Source organism: Myotis yumanensis, unplaced genomic scaffold (assembly GCF_028538775.1).
Source record: "Myotis yumanensis isolate MYYU_CA2020_CCGP unplaced genomic scaffold, mMyoYum1.0.hap1 SCAF_4, whole genome shotgun sequence".
Classification (NCBI taxonomy): domain Eukaryota; kingdom Metazoa; phylum Chordata; class Mammalia; order Chiroptera; family Vespertilionidae; genus Myotis; species Myotis yumanensis.
In genome coordinates, this window is record NW_027223755.1 from 31,424,651 (window position 1) to 31,441,642 (window position 16,992).

Sequence of the window (16,992 nt, forward strand, 5' to 3'; positions counted from 1 at the left end):
GATTGATCCCACATCTGTTCTAGACCAAGTGAAACTTGCTGATGAAGATGCCACATGGTCATAGTAATTGGAATGGACTTTTCAGATAAACTCATTTACAGATAAGGAAACTAAATTCTGAGGAGGTTAGGAGACTTCCATAAGATGACATTGTATGACGTAGGGTTATACAACAAGTTGGTAAAGAATTTGACATGCAAGTTTTCTTCCCATTAATAGAATGTGTGTTCAGGAACTTGACTGTGGATGGCAACTCTTGGTAAATGTCAATTTAATCTTGGTATTTTCCTTGGGGATCTGAAAGAATAAAGTCGATGGCCTTTCCCCCCAATTAATCTGTAATGTCAGTAGATAGTTTCAGTGTATTGGAGGGATGTTTGGGAGCATGCTGTAGTGGTTAGAAAACATAGGCATAATGCATGGTTTAGACAACTATTTTTATAGAATACTGAGTGTTTGACTTTCCTAAGTAAACCATCCTCAATTTTGTTACAGTAAATGTTGAATTCAGTAGTTGGTTTATGATGGTAAAAAGGACTAGCATTAAAAAAACTATAATGAAGGGAATCATTTAAGAAAACATTATTTGATTAATATTAAATGAATAAAATTTAAAGAACTTTAGTACTTAGAAAAGCTTAGGATTACAAATAACTAGTAAGAAGAAAATACCAACTAAATTTTTTGGTTATCAAATAAATACAAGTGATATAGCCAAAACTCGTATAGTTCACATTTAATCCCTTAGTCACATCTTACTTTTCCAAGTTGGTTTTGAAAATTATGTACCTCAACCCTTAATCAAAAGTATAAATTCTCATTGGGTGCAAGTTTCCATGAGCTGATTCTAGTTATACCCTCTGATGACCTAATTATGGACCAGGCTCTATTCAAGTTTGGTTTCAGTCCAGGAGGAAGAGTACATCTTCTTGCCCTATGTTTTCTTTTATCACACCCCATCCCCAAATAATTACTAGACTGCTATAAATTCTCCTGTGTGTTCTGGTGGTGAGCAGAGGTCACCTGCTGTTTTAATGGGGTCTGAGCTCTGTGAAGAATCCTACTTAGAACAATAGCTATCACATCTTAATATTCAGTCACCAAAAAATTAACTAAAAGTTGCTTCTGGACTACAAAGGGAAAGGATTTTGGTTCTTAATAAAATGGGGGAATTTGACTTTGTGCCCCTGCACTGGGCTCACATTGCTTCAAGGCTCTGCTCTGGAATTAAATGCTGAGCACTGCCAGATGCCAGACATTGAGAAGAGGCTGAGTTTTGTCGGCAAATGGGATCTGCAAGTTAATTGGTGTTTTCTGCAGGCTTCTGGCTGTGAAATGAAATTGGAAGCCCTTTAGCCACATGGATAATACAGGACTTGAATACAAATGTCACATGTCACCATCAGGACCCACTGTGAGACAATAGTGTTCCCACTCCAACACTGCGCCATTACAGATCATTTAAATATGGGGATTACATTTAAACTAAAAGCCCCATTTGCCTTTTACTGCAATTTAAATGTCCTCTTAGCAAAAGCTAAGTGACAAATTAAATGAAAAAAGTGCCCACATTTTTAAAGCTGTAATGCAAAACAACCTTTTATTGCTTCTCATGTGCCACGAATGAATCATTACACTTGTCAACCCTAAACCAAGCCATAATTGGAGCAGCTACTGTTATCAAAGTGGGGCTGCTCTGTGACAGCTTAATAAAGCTGAAACTGTTAAATTAAATCTCAGATGCTTAACTCCTTAGCACTGGTGGGTTCGATGGGTCCATTTCTGGCAATGACCAATACACCAGAAAAAAATATTTCCTGGCATGAAAGCTTTACTCTGACGAAAGTGTACAAGTAAGACTATCTTGGCTAAGTAACTCTGCTGCTTGGCAGAGGGGTTTGGAGGCATCTTGGCCAGATTACAAATTTTTTTTTTTATAGGATAGATATTCCTCCTCCCCCAAATTTACAATATTCTGAGTATATGTAATTTATTAAAATTTAAGTGTTGTTGATTTAAAATTCGTTTTAAAAAACAGCAGTCACTTAACTTTTTCTCTCTTTCAGTTAAATATATGTAAACTTTTTTTGAGGTAGCAACAGGCCCAATTTCTTCCCCCATTCTCTGGCTAACAAAGGAACTAATTATGCTCAGTTCTTCTTTTCTAAAATTAGTGCCTATGATATTCATTTGGTCTGAGTTAATTTTGTGATTTACTCCCTGATTTTCATAATGTCATATGAAATAAATACAAATGAATATTAAGCTTCTGTTTAGTGCATCTCATTTGCAGATACTTTCTTTTATGTGAATCAATTTTTCATATATTAATTTTACTTTCTCTACATGAATGTTCATTTTCTTAAGCATAAGGCAGACTTCTCAAGAGGAGTGTTGTGTCATGATCAGCTATAGAAAATGTGTGTATTAAAATCTTAAAACAGAAAGCCCCTTGCAGTGGTAGAAGCTAAGTTGCACATTTGACAGAGGCTACACAGCTAGTAGAGCTATAGAACACACACCTCTTGAATTGCTTTTGTTATTCTGAGAATTGCAAATTTTCTGGAAAACAGATCACAGATACTACTTGGGATTTTGAAGAACAGCCCAGTGCCATTGGTGGCGAGCACACCTACTGGTTAGCCCTAATGGCTGTCTATTCAGCACACTTAATTACCATGGGGGTCTTTCGGTATGAGGGGATATATTGTAACCTCTCATCTGTGTTGATGGGTCTCTTCGCCTTAAATGTTTCTAGACTGTAATTTTACTTTGCTTTTTAAAACTATAGGTTGCGGCTGCCAGTTTATTAAAACCTAATTAAAATGGATGTCATTAGAGGAAACAGTTAAATAAGATTTAATTACAGTTTTATCATGGGGGAAAAGCCTTAAATTTTCACTTTCAAGTATTACATAATATCCCCTTCTCCCCCATATTTTAAACACTTAACTTTCTCTCTAAGCTGAGTCATGTGTTTTGCTATTTAGCATATCAACCCTGTTTCTTGGGGAGATGTTATTGCAAGAGCCTTGCATCTCTGAGTTGTGTTCACTCGGGTCACTTGAAAAGATGGTACCTCTGAGTTCTGTCCAAAGCTTTTTATCTGGATGCCTAACTCTGTGTTAGCAGAAATAGCCATAGTTAGGTGTTTCTTTCTAGTTCAAATTTCATTGTAAGGTTAGTTTGACCACTATTATTAAGCAACAGCTATAATATTGCTGGACAGATTGAGTAGGTTACAGACTCAGAGCACTTGAAATCAGTATAAATCTGTTTAGCAGTAGAGGACTTAGTTTATCCATTGAGATCACATTTATTTAAAATACTAAAAATTACCTATACCATGGACCTAGAAAATGCTGTTCCTTCTACATTTCCAGATATAAGTAGTCTTCTCTCATCTCTGGGCCTATTATTCTACACCCACCCACATTTTTTTTTAAACCTCATCTGAGGATATGCTTATTGATTTTAGAGAAAGAGGAAGGGGCGGGAGGAGAAGCATCAATGTGAGAGAGAAACATTGATCAGTTGCCTCCTATATGTGTCCTGACCTGGGGTCAAACCTAAAACCTAGTTATATGCCCTGACTGGGAATCAAACCACGGTCTTTTATTATGTGAGATGATGCTCCAACCAACTTAGCCACCCAGCCAGGGCTACCTATAACATTATTCTTGAATAAGGAAGAAAACATATACTTAAGTTACACATTCTAGAGGATATAGTAAGACCCTTTGTGCACAGCCAGAAATAATACTCTAAAGGCTCTGGTTTGGGGGGTAATTGTGGAGAAGTTTCTGGGAAATGCCATCTTACATTGCTGAAAGCAGTAGGCTAGGAACCCCCTCTGCTCCCTCCTCCCTCCACCCACACACACTGTTTTAAGCCCCTTAGTTTCTGTGGTAAATTCAAACTCAAGCTTTCCACATTTTGAAGTTGATGGCGGTTAGTGAATGGCTAAGGAGTAACTGCTTCTCATTGAGAACTAGAAAGCATTCCAATGTGGTTTACCTCCTTGCTAGTGCCATGGAGAAAACAGCAATTCCCAGAGCCCCATCTTGCAGTAAGAAGATGACACTACAGACTTGGAAACTTTCTTGTAGCTGCGACTGCAGAATATTATCCTAATGAACCACATTATCAGGGATTGTCTTCCTTGGTTACAAGGAGAATACAGCTTTACCACTTCAGTGCCTTCTTTCCAGAATTCTTAACTCTAGTTTCTCTATCAGTACATATTTAGCACTTACTATGTCCAGAGGAATAGATGTATGAAATATTTTATTGTGACAATGGTACTGGTAGGAAGGTGGGATTAGAGAGCTGCCAGCCATCAGGAGACACGAGAGATTAGAACAGGCATGAATGAACTGAGAAGCACTTTGATAGGGTAATTTACTTCCTTTTTAGTACAAATATGTGTACAGATTGAATTTAACATGGTTTTACAAGATGTTTATGAAAGTGAATTGTAGGGAATACTCCAGAAAGAAGGAATAACATGAACAAAGATAGGGATGAGCTCAATTGAGGGATGAGCTCAATTCATTATAAAAAATGTTGCCTTCAATCCAACCTTGTTCTTTTTCCATGTTAACTTCAAAGGGAAGAGAGAAAGAGAGAGGATCTAGATTTTCGCTTTGTTTTATTTCCCATTACAGTCCAGCCACTATATCAGGCACTATGCTAAGCACTTAGTTCATGCATTGTTTTATTTAATTCTTAAACAGTTATTAGCTCTAATTTGTCAGCTGAGAAAACTGAGGCTTAAAGAAACTGCCTAACTTGCCTAAGATCACAGCAGCAGAGCAGAAATTTTATCCCAGGTGTCAGTGACTTCAAAGACTTAACCACCAAACTAGACACTGTCCTTAGCCTTTTTTTTAAGACTGTATAATGCGTCTGTTAGGCGGTCTCTCTGCTAAGTGCAGAGCAGGGGACCAAATGAAGATTATACCTAGATGGCCGTAAACCACGCTGTAGAAGCTGCCTGGCCTGGTCTGCCCAGCCGTGCTCCCTCGGTCCTGACTGCAGTGGTCAGCAGAGCGCACCTCATCTAGTTGCCCGTTAGTTTCCAACGCTCTAATTTCAGATCCTGAAAAAACAAACACATTAATGTAGAATAGGCAAACATATGCCATTGAGAACTGCATTATATGTTATATATTAAGATATTACATACTGCAGATGGGATACAGTGAAGTTTTGATCTCATTTTTCAGTCCCCTTTGCTAAGGAGCAGGGAAGACCCTTAGGCTACTGTCTTTGTCCTGGCCTATACAAGGCCCTGATGATAACATGGTTGTCAGCACTTGTTTACCTGATGTGGTCTGTAGGCTCTGCAGACCCTTGCTGCGCACAGGCTGGGCTGTTCTCCTCTGGAATGGGCTGTGAGTTCCTGTCTTGGTCTCTGCTTTCCCCTTATTATTCAGAGCTCCCTCTAAATACACGGGCTTTGTCAATTGTGTTGCTCAGGAGACTTTGCTTCCCCTCCAGCACTGTTCTCAGAATGGTATCTGCTGCTGGGTCCTCATTACTGGGGTCTGGTTTCTTTCTCTGTTGTGTGATCCTACTGCTTTCTGTCTCTTAAAACTGAGACCTCTCTGTTCTTGGGTCAGAAGCCTCTGGATTCTGTTCTTGTCTGGGGATGGGAAGGAGGGGTTTATTCTCTGCTTCTTTAAGTAGGCAGAGTAATTTCTAGTTTGGGTCAGAAGTTAACCAAAAGAGAAGGCATATTTCTGTACAGTTAGCAAACCTATGATAAATACTGTGTAATGCATCAATCAATCATGCTTCTTTTTGACTGCAGCTGCTAAGATTCAATATCCATTCGGTACCCTGTATGTGAAAGTAGAAATAAAGAGAAAACAGTTTAAATAAATATTAATATAAAATAGTAGGTTCTCAAGATTAAAAGAGAGCTTTAAAGATAATTTAATCCTATTAGCTAACAAGTTGGAGAGTCTTAATAATAGTCATATAAGGTATTTAGATATTTGGATAATTTGTAACAACACTTGAGGTCACCCCTTTGTATATTTTTATAAAACTATTCTAAATACCATGGAGATTTAATTAGGAATTAAGATGCCTTATGATTCATCGTATACTTTAGTGTTCTATATCATATACGTAGCATGCTGGTACATTATTTGTACCAAGAATGGGTTCCAGTTACCTTTTTATGCTGTCTTTTTATTTGGTCCATGAGTCCATTGGTAGTAGATGCTACTCTCAAGTTAGTGGTTAATAGGAATGTAAGAGCATAAGTAAAACGTGTCCTTTTCTTCCTCATAACAATTTAGAAAAGTTCTCCTTACTTTTCCCACTTCCTAAGAGTTAGTATTGCACTTGTCCTCAAGAAGCTGCCACCAAAGGGAAATGTAGCTGGAGGAGTCTCCTTGCTAGATTGTGGATCTCAAGAGTGTGAAAGTGAAAATTATTGAAGTCAGGCTAGGGATAATTTCCTTGCACTATTTCTTACCCTGAAGTGGCAGCATACAAAAATTAACAAGGTCTGAGAAGCCTCATTTAAACAATCTGAGATTCCCAGGGGCTTCACAGGAATCAGGGATGCCAGAAGCTAGAATAAAAAGTGGAAGCCCAGGACTGAGGCAGCCACATACTTATACACTCTTCTCTGGATGCTGTACAAATGTTCTCATAGTTCATTTAAGCTTAGGTAGGTTAATGAGGGGTGGGGAGAATCCAGGGAAGTAATTAATATTGGTTATGCCTTAGACAGGGGCTGTTCAGACACTGCCTCACAGAGCCCTAGGGTAGGAGGGAAAGGAAGAGAGAGCAGGTTCTTCTCAATTCCAGCAAGGTGACTTTCACCACTTTACACTATGCTTTCCACCAAGATTTCTCTAGAACAAAGGATTCTGAGATTCAAAATGCATGCTTGATAGTCGTACTCATAGACTTTTAGTAGCTGCTCTTCTTAGAGATATACCAAAGAATAACTTTTTTATTCATATAAAAAATTTCCTCTTACATATTTTAGGGGGAAGACAGGCTGGTAAGTGATTTGCAGCAGATGAATTTTTGTGAGGCTGCTGTAATCTTGTCTGGTAATTGTATAATTTTGTTTGAGTGTTTTATTTAAAAATTCCAAATTGAAATAAAAATAGGACTCTAGTAAAATACAGGTGCCTTCTGACATTAAATTGCTTGGATGAGTTAGTAACTGGTTTTCCAGTTATTTTCTCAGACTCTGAACTAAAGGTAATAGTCAGGAGTAGTGATAGTAGTTGTCTAAAATGTGGCTAACTCAACTCTACGCCTTCTGTTGCGAAGATAACCTTTGAAATAGAAATCCAAATCTCTGTGATGGTGAGCTATGGCCAGACCTTGTTGACTGTGGGTCATGCTTTCCAACCCTTTTCATTTTGGGTTACTCTAGTAAATTTCAAAATTTGCTTCAGCAAACCTGGAGGAGAGAGTGAGAATCATTCATAAAATAGGTAGATGTAAGCGATCAGCAGTCTTTAAGTGCCATAGATTGGAAGCCATAGTCTTTGCAGATGAGCAAGGGCTGAAGAGTTTGGGTGGGAGGAGTTAAAGGGCACTTGGGTCAAATGTAAGCTTGAAACTGGGAGAAAATCCCATTAGGAGGAATGCTTTCAAAATGCTGCAAGAGCACAAGAGTCTGATCTCCAAGACCAAGTCATCTAGAGATTTTTGTGTTGTTGTTTTTAACCACTAAACTACTCACTCTATATTTTGTCTTTATTTAGGCATTTAAACCAATTTCATAGCTATTCTTTTTCATCCCTGTGTTAGTGCTCACTTGATAATCCTCACTCCCCCCCTTTTCCCTTCTTGCCCACTGATTAGAACACTGATTGTGACCCATTTTAAAAGTTTGTTTTTCTGTAAAGGTTGAGAAAAACATTGGTGCTCAGTAAATATTTGTGAATAAAAAGTGAATGAATAATTGAGGTATAATACTAGTCACCTATTTGGAAGCATTAAGAAGCGAGTACTAAAAACAATGATTGACATTAATGTTCTCTGTGTCCTCAGTTTTCTTTTCCTTTTCTTCTTCTGGTTTATCCCACCTTTTCCACCTATGTATAGGTGGATCTTCATGGGTGCCTGTGTATGTGTAAAAACACACACACATAAACACACACATATGCATGCACACTGGAAATACAAACAGTTTAGAGCACAGAAGGGCAATGATTCCCTCTTGCCATCAATGCTGCAGGTAATCTATTGCATTAATCAGCCAGCCAGTGGGAAATGCATGGGGAGTGATTATACTATCATACACAATACAATCAGCATGAAGCACTTGTCAAGACCAATACATCAAAGTTTAATTCGGTAATAGAATGAATTAGAGCAAAATGAAACATTGTATTCTCCGAGAAACTCGGCACCCATCACAGGTTCTTTCTGAACTCCATAGAAAAGTCAGTGCATTACAAACTGTTTCTATAAATAAAATTGCAGTTCCAATATGACAGGATACTGTATACCCTTTTCCTTGCTATTCTTATACAACCATAGTGCTATACATAGTCTATAATCATAATGGTAATTTTTTTTTATTTTTGGTAGGGCTCCTGATTACTTTTTTTCTAAATTGATTCTCCATGATAAGTGAAAGGAAAGATGTTGTACCAGTGGCTCAGGGAAGGCACTTATTTATAAATATGGTTGGTGGACAGCAGAGTGACAAAAGCCTGTTATTTACAGTGCCCTATGGTAGGCACTGCCATTGAGGAACTTACTGTCTAGTTAGAAAACAGATGAGTAAGTGAAAATTAAAGCAGCCCAAAACATACTAAAACAACCGAAGAAGTGAGGTTATATAAGGTAGGATACATTTCAGAAAATTTTGAGGATAGATCTAATACATTTCATATTATATGACACTGTTCTGTATCATTTTATAATATACTAGGGGCCCGGTGCACGAAATTCGTGCACTGGCGGTTTGGGGGGGGGTGTCCCTCAGCCCAGCCTGCCCCCTCTCACAAACTGGGAGCCCTCAGGGGATGTCCTAGTGACAGCTTAGGCCCGCTCCCTGCTCCCCTTGGGGAGCGGGCCTAGCATTTTCAAGATGTGTCTTTCATAGGATATGACATTTATTTTTTTTTTTTAAGCCTCACTTGAGGATATGTTTCCATTGATTTTTAGAGAATGTGGGAGAGAAACATCAAAGTGAGAGGAACACTTTGATTGGTTGCCTCCAGCATGAGCCCTGACCTGGGTCCCGGCCAGGGAGGAGCCTGCAACCTAGGTACATGCCCTTGGTCAGAATTGAACCCAGACCCTGCAGTCAGCAGGCTGAGGCTCTATCCACTGAGCAAAAACCAGCTAGGGCAGGATATGACATTTCTTAGCCCTCCAGCACTGTTTGGTGCGGATTTTGGGCTGGAGGCATCATCAGACCATTCTTCTTCGAAAATGCGGCTGCTCAGGCAATAACAGTTAATGGTGCTCGCTATCGTGACATGATAACCCATTTACCCGATATACTATTCCATACATAACCCTATACTGTCTACTTTATGAATCAATAACAAATTTACAATTTTTAATTATAAACCTGTGTTTTCTATCAAAATTACTTCTTGCGTGAATTTTGGGACACCCTTCGTTAGATAAGGGCCACAGATTTGCCCAGAAGAACATTATCCAGGTTACTAGTCAACTGCTTTGGAATATACGTGGCTTATTTTATTTCTTGACAACAAAAAGATGGTTATTTTACTGATTAAATGCCCTTTTGCTGAGGGTTTAGCTCTGCTTGACCTAAGTGATCTTGAAAACTCTCTCTTTACAGTATCCCTGAAGTTTTATTTTGAAATTTTCCTTGAGATGTTTTAGTGAATTAAGAAGCTAGCATACCAAATTTAAAGTAAGGAGAATGTTTTTACCAGTTAAACTTATTTTCTAAACATGAGTTACTAACATATTAAGACTGAATTGTACTGAGAACAATACTATAATTAGGGTCACGGTTTTTGTGTGGCCCTGACCCAAGAAATTTTGTAACTACAATTTTGCTAGCACAACTAATTATGCCAGTGATCTCCTATTCGTGACTGCAATTGGGCATTTCGTGGCCTCTAAATAAGTATAATTAGTTAATTGGATCATGCATGAAATTCTAGCCTCTTATAATAGCCCTGAGAACAAAATAAATATGATAAAAATTATGAATTGTTTTATATTTGTGGAACCCTGGGAAATACCAGAAGTGATTATTTTTCTTTGCTTGCTGCTAGTTCATAAAAATAAACATGATATTAAAAAGTAGAAATTAAACTTCCCATACATTTAACAATCTTTATTCTCCATCTTTGGAACAGAGGAAAGGGACTCACTGACCTTTCTTATTCTCACCTTTAAAGAAGATAAAAGTACATGATTGTCTAAGCACTGTGCTGTACATCTGAAACTTATTAATACAGAATAATATTGAATGTCAACTATAATAGACAAATTTAAAAACAAATAAAAAGTAAACAAGGTGATATTGGTTGCCCTGGTCCTCTGTTCCCTACTTCCTCTGCTGCTTCCCTTTGCTATCTTCAGTAGCATTATACTCATTGTACCTCCTGGAAAACAGGGAAAAGAGCAACATTTATCAAAAATTCCAAAGTGTTTTTTATAAAATATGTAGCTTTTATTTTAAACACTGGACTTATTTGCATATTAACAAAAAACCATGGAATAGAAGGAACTTTCCAAACAAGTTTTTTGATGGAAGGGAGGGTCACGGGGGGTGGGGGAGAGACAGGGTAGCAGTAGTTAGAGAATGGCCACATTTATTCAGTCATAGATCATAAGGCTCCCCCCAGCAGGCAAAAAGCACACTCAGTCACATGCAAGTGCATTATCCCAGAAATGCTGACACAACTCCCCCCTAACAGACCTCATTGGACATTATCATATTTTCAGAGAAAACAGATTTCAGTTGTAAGCTGAGTCTTCAGATTGTTTATCTGCTGTTTTAATCTACAGTGAAATTATTTATTTGCTATGCCTGTCCTGAAAAACTGGTTTACTTTTGTTTTATTAGACTCCATTTAGATGAACCTGTGTAGGTTTTTGTTGGATATGCTTTCTATACATGCATAAGATATATTCTAAGAACACATGGTTAAAGTATAGGGTTTATTGGTTGTATATTTAAGGCTCCTTCATAATTTTATTTTATTTTTATTTATTTTTAAATATATTTCTTTATTGATTTCAGAGAGGAAGGGAGAAGGAGAGATAGAAACATCAATGATGAGAGAGAATCATTGATTGGATGCCTCCTGCACGCCCCCCACTGGGGATCAAGCCTGCAACCCAGGCATGTGCCCTTGGCCGGAATCGAACCTGGGACCCTTCAATCCGCAGGCTGATGCTCTATCCACTGAGCCAAGCTGGCCAGGGCTCCTTCATAATTTTAGACAGTGATATGTCATTTGTATTATACTGCTAAAATTTGAGGAAGGGAATAATGATTCTGTCAAAAGACTAAAAGCATTAATCTTGGAAATCATAGAAGCATAGCTGCACATATGAATCCTAACTTACAGAAGTACTTTCTGACCACATAGCCTGGCAGAAAGCTAAACACCATAGTGTTTAAGAATAACGATTTTGGGGGGAATGTGGGTGTGGTAACAAATCCTGGCTACCATCTTTTTAATAGCAGCACAACCTTTCCACTTCTCTGAACTTCAGTTTCCTTGTCTGTACAGTGAGTTTTTTTGTGAGGGTGAAATATAATGTATATAAAATACTTTGCACAGGGTTAGTGTCAGGTAAATATTCAATAAATGGCAGCTGTTATTGTCAGGTGGATAAATAAAGATGCCATTCACTTTAGAAATATGTTCCTTGAACCTAGATGGTATGATCTTTGTACCCTAAACATGAACATTTTAAAACTTTAAATGTGGACTCTTAATTAGGAACCTAACATGTGTAACCCAATTTTGTTAGGATTTTCCTTTAAAGGGGTAAAAAATTAGCATACATACCAGCACTTAATATTGCAGCATGTGTTGGATCCTTTCTATGCTGTTAAGTTTTTATAATGATTTGTTTGTTTTTGCTTGATTTGGAGCTCTTCTCATATGTTGAGTGGTTTATTTAGATTTGATCATGTTAACTAACATTCTCATACTGGTAAATACCTCTTTTCCATTTTGTATTCAGACAAACATTTTATAATCTCTTCTAGAGATTATAAACTTTATAACATTTTATTATTCTTTTCTAGTAATTTTGATAGATTTAAAATGGCCACAGATTCTTTGATGCTCTTATTGAGATGTGGGGTCTGTGTTCTCTTCTCTTGTACCTGGGCAGATTTTATATAAATGTTTGACCAACAGAATACGGCAGAGTAGATGCTGGGCCAGTTTCTGGGTGCAAGCATATAGTGGTTCTCAACCTTCCTAACGCCGCGACCCTTTAATACAGTTCCTCATGTTGTGGTGACCCCCAACCATAAAATTATTTTCGTTGCTACTTCATAACTGTAATTTTGCTACTGTTATGAATCGTAATGTAAATATCTGATATGCAGAATGTATTTTCATTGTTCGCGACCCACAGTTTGAGAACCGCTTATAGTATTAGTGACTGGCAGCATCCACTTCCTGTCTCTCAGAGGGTTCCATCCTTGAGACCTGGGTTTCTAGGTCAAAAGTCTAGTTATCCTGAGGCAGGCTAAGATGTTTCTAGCTAAAAGATATGCATGAGAAAGCCCTTGGTTTCTACATGGAGAAGCTATTTTGGGGCAGGGAGGAGTAAGGAGCAGAGAGAATTTTTGAGCTACATAATCATGTGATGCAATGGTACGTTGTTGTGGTAAGCATTAAGTCAGAGTAGTTTTGTACGTAGTAATAGATAACCAGGGCATGGTTGTGACCCCTGACAATATTTCATGCTTTTTCTAATGGTCATTTTCCAAATGCCAAATATCTCTTAACAGTGTAGAATAGAATAATATGTGAAAATGAAGTTCTGTTATTTCAGTGAACTTTATCCCTTATGTTGGACAAAGGGATAAAATTGTCAAAAATGAATCTATATTATTAGGAAATGGTACAACATGGTCCTAGTGTAGTCTACATCTTAATTTTTAATAATTTTTGTTCAACAGTGATTCTTCCTCACCTTCATACTCTCCTTCTACCACATTTCACTTCTGCTTTTGACTTCTGCTTTTCCCCCTCCAATAATAAGAACTTGGGATCTGTTAACTTTTGAGTTTCTATAGAATATTTGAACCCTAGTGAAAATCAGAATCACTTGCAATCTGAGCTCTCCAAACTGTTTTAACCTTTGAGTCTCAATTTCCTCAACACCGAAGTCTACACAGGGGCACGCAGGAATGCACCTTTTGGAATTGGGTGAACTTCGCCATTTTCAACTGTATTATCTTACTTAAGTTCAAATAGCCCACTGAGATAGGTAGAAATTATTATTCCTATTGTTTAAGTAGGGAACTGCTGCCACAGAGAAACTAAGTGGGCTTGCCCAAGTTCTTGTGGCTGGTAATCCATATCTTGCCCTTTTAAGATCAGAGCTTGTCGATCAAACATTTATTCTAGTTGGAAATGTAAGACAATGTGAGGTAAGGCAAAATGGTGTTTGACAGGAAAGACTGGCCTTCAGGGCATGGTAATTCATTGATTTTTGTTACTGACATTTGCCCAGAGTGTGGGTGGTTGTCCACTGGCACTGTTATTGGTGCAATGCAAGTAACCACAGAGGCCTTTGTGATGCTTTGTCTTCTGCCTCAGTGTGATTCTGTCCACATTCTCCTACTATTTTGGTCAGGTATATAGGACGTGAACAGGTTTAAGACCACCCAGTGGATTAGAACCATTCACCATGTGCAAAGAATGCTTTCTTCTTCTTCCCAGGGAAGTTGCTTTCCTAGTTTTGTTTTACTTTGGCTTGTATGTTACAGTGCATCTTTTTGCTGAAATCACTGAGTGCAGATTAGGCTGAGTAGTGGAAAGGAGAGGAAAAGCATGCTGGATGGTGAAGAAAACCTAGATGAGAGCTGAAATGTACAATGATGAGAGCCATGGATAATTCAGAATCTGAATGCTGCACACACCAGTGATTTGATAATTGCCTTTATATACTTTGAGGCATTGAAGCTAGGAAAGCAATTTAAAACTATTGAATTTGTTTTCATTGTAACTCATAGCAAATAATTAAGCATGTTCTGTGAAAGAACCAGTAATAACTTCTGGATGCCAGATCTTCTGCTAGGTGCTAGAAACACAAAGTTCTCACTGAGTTCTCCTATATTTGGTTGAGTCTTTGAAAGAGTTAATATTTCCAGGGACAGCAAAATGAAGCATTTGATCATCAGAGAATTTTATTTTTAAAGCTGGGAATGTTTCAGACATGTATTGGAGGGGAAGGAAATCAATACCCAAAGTGGGACTCTGAATTAATAAAATTTGGAGAATGACATACTCAATTTAGTTAACTTGGTTATTAAGGCTAATTACAGCTTTTGTATTGTTGACTGTTAAGATTAAAGACCATATCTGTTAAAGTTCTGAACTTGAATCTAACATTAAGAACATTCTTTCAGGATGAAACCTCTCTTTTAGAAAGATAAAAGAATGTTACAGGCAATTTAATAAATTCTTGGGTTTTAAATATTTTCTCATTCTGTAAAATAGAAATTTTCTAATTAAAGTAAACATGAAAATCTAAGGTGAGTTTTATGAATTTCTTTTTTCATCAAGTCATAGAAATCATTGTTTAAAGTTTCCAAAAATATTTACGATCTTGGTTTTAAGGACCATAATCTCTTTAAGATTTCGTTTTCTTACCTTTAAAATAGAAATATTAATTCTGACCATGGGGGATTATTGTAATGAGTTAATGGGAAAATGTTTGTAAAACCCTAAATATAATGCCTGTAGCTTATAGTAGGCACCCAAGAAATAGTAACTATTAGTGATAATAACAATTATTTAATTACGGTTTTCTTAGTGTTTCTCTAGTTCTTCAAAAGAACTTTTTTTAAGTAGAATTGTATTTCCTTGTCAGTACTGTTTTATCGTACAGACTCTTGAGTTTTCCCCAGGTAAAGGTGAAACGCACTGATTCATTGTCACATTATCAGTTCCTTTATATGCAAATCAGTCAGTCCATAACACTACATACATTGATTAATATTTTCCTAATTTTATCTTTGAGTTACTTAAAAAGAACTAGTGCTTAATATAAATTTGGTTACTAATTCTGTTTTTAAAAATTAGTATTGCACTTGCATCTTTAAAAATAAGAAATTGAATGTGAAAACAATGGATTTGAGATACATATTTTAGAATATGTAATTTCTACATTTAATTTTTTTTTATTTTACATTTAATTTAAAGTTAGCTTTATGCCACCTGTCTTAGCTTTTAGTTGTCTTGGTAGTGCTTTTAAGTAATTTTCAAAATAGATTATAATTCACACAGATATGAACAAATACAGAATTCTGAATTATGAAAATGGATACATTGAAAATAAATCTACATCACATTATTTGTGAATATTAATTTTTTTATTGCTGAGTAGTATTCTGTTATATGCACCACTGTTTATTTATCTGTTCACCAGTTGAAGGACATTTAGGTTATTTCCAGTCTTTTACATTTACGAATAAAGATGCTATAAACATTTCTGTACAAGTTTTTATGTGAACATAAGTTTTAATTTGTCTTGGGTAAATCCCTAGAGGTTGGATTTCTGGATCATAAGAAACTTCTGGACTATTTTCCAAAGTGGCTACATTACTTTGCACTCATAGCTACAATTATGAGCATTCCAGTTGCTCCACATCCTCAGCAGCAGTTGGTATTATCAGTTTTTAAATCTATTTTTCTAAATTTAACCATTATAATAGGGGTATAGTGGTAACTTGTGTGGTTTTAATTTGCATTTTCCTTGGGGCTAATGATGCCAGGTATGTTTTCATCTGCATTTTGCCATCTGTATATTTTCTTTGGTGAAGTGTCTTTATAAATTTTTTGCCTATTTTTTATAGGGTTGTTCATTTTCTTGATGAGGTTTGAGAGGGCATTACAGATATAAGTTCTCTGTTAGATATATGGTTTGCACATATTTTCTCCCAGTCTGTGGATTGCCTTTTTATTCTCTCAACAGTATCTTTTGAAAAGTAAAAATTTTTAATTTTGATAAAGTCCACTATCAATTTTAACTGTTATGTATCATGCTTTTGGTATTATTATATCTAACATTATCTTTACCTAACCCAAGGTTACAGAGATTTTTTTTCTAGAAGTTTTATATTTTACATTGAGGTCTGTGATACATTTTGAATTAGTTTTTTTGTTGTTTCGGGGTTTGTTTGTTTGTTTAAGAATAGTTTTTTTATTTTTAGAGAGAGAGAAACATCTATGTGAGAGTGCAACATCTATTGATTACCTCCCTCCCACATGCTGCATGCCCCCACCAGGGTCAGGCGCAAAAACCTCGGCATGTGTCCCAGTCAACCTCTGGGTGCATATGACGACACCCAACCAACTAAGCCACATTGGCTAGGGGCTGAATTAGTTTTTAATAAGTTTATTGAATTATTTTTTAATGAAGTGTATGGTGCAGGTTTAAGCTAATCTTTTTCATGTGAATATCTAATTGTTTCAGTATCAGTTATTTAAAAGATTTACCTTTTCTTCTTTGAATTGACTATGAACCTTGAATAGGCCATATTTCTGTAGGTTTATTTTTGAGCTCTTGAATCCATTGATCTGTGTGCCTTTCTTTCACCCCTTGTACGTTGTCTTGATTACTGTAACATGGGAAGTCTCAAATATCATGTTAACATACTGTGAGTCTTCAGCTTTGTCTTTATTTAAAATTGTTTTAGCTATCTTATATCTATTCTTTCCATATGTACACAGACGCTTGGTAGGGTTTTGAAAGGGGTTGTGTTTAATATATAAATCAATTTGGGCAAGAATGGCATCTTAACACTTG

At 36.7% G+C, this 16,992-nt stretch overlaps 1 protein-coding gene across 2 annotated transcripts in view; it reads left to right on the plus strand.

The window, feature by feature from the left end:
• The window catches only part of ZSWIM6 (zinc finger SWIM-type containing 6), a 241,038-nt gene that overhangs the window by 185,033 nt on the left and 39,013 nt on the right, over positions 1-16,992 (plus strand). The gene's annotated exons all lie outside the window — the stretch shown is intronic.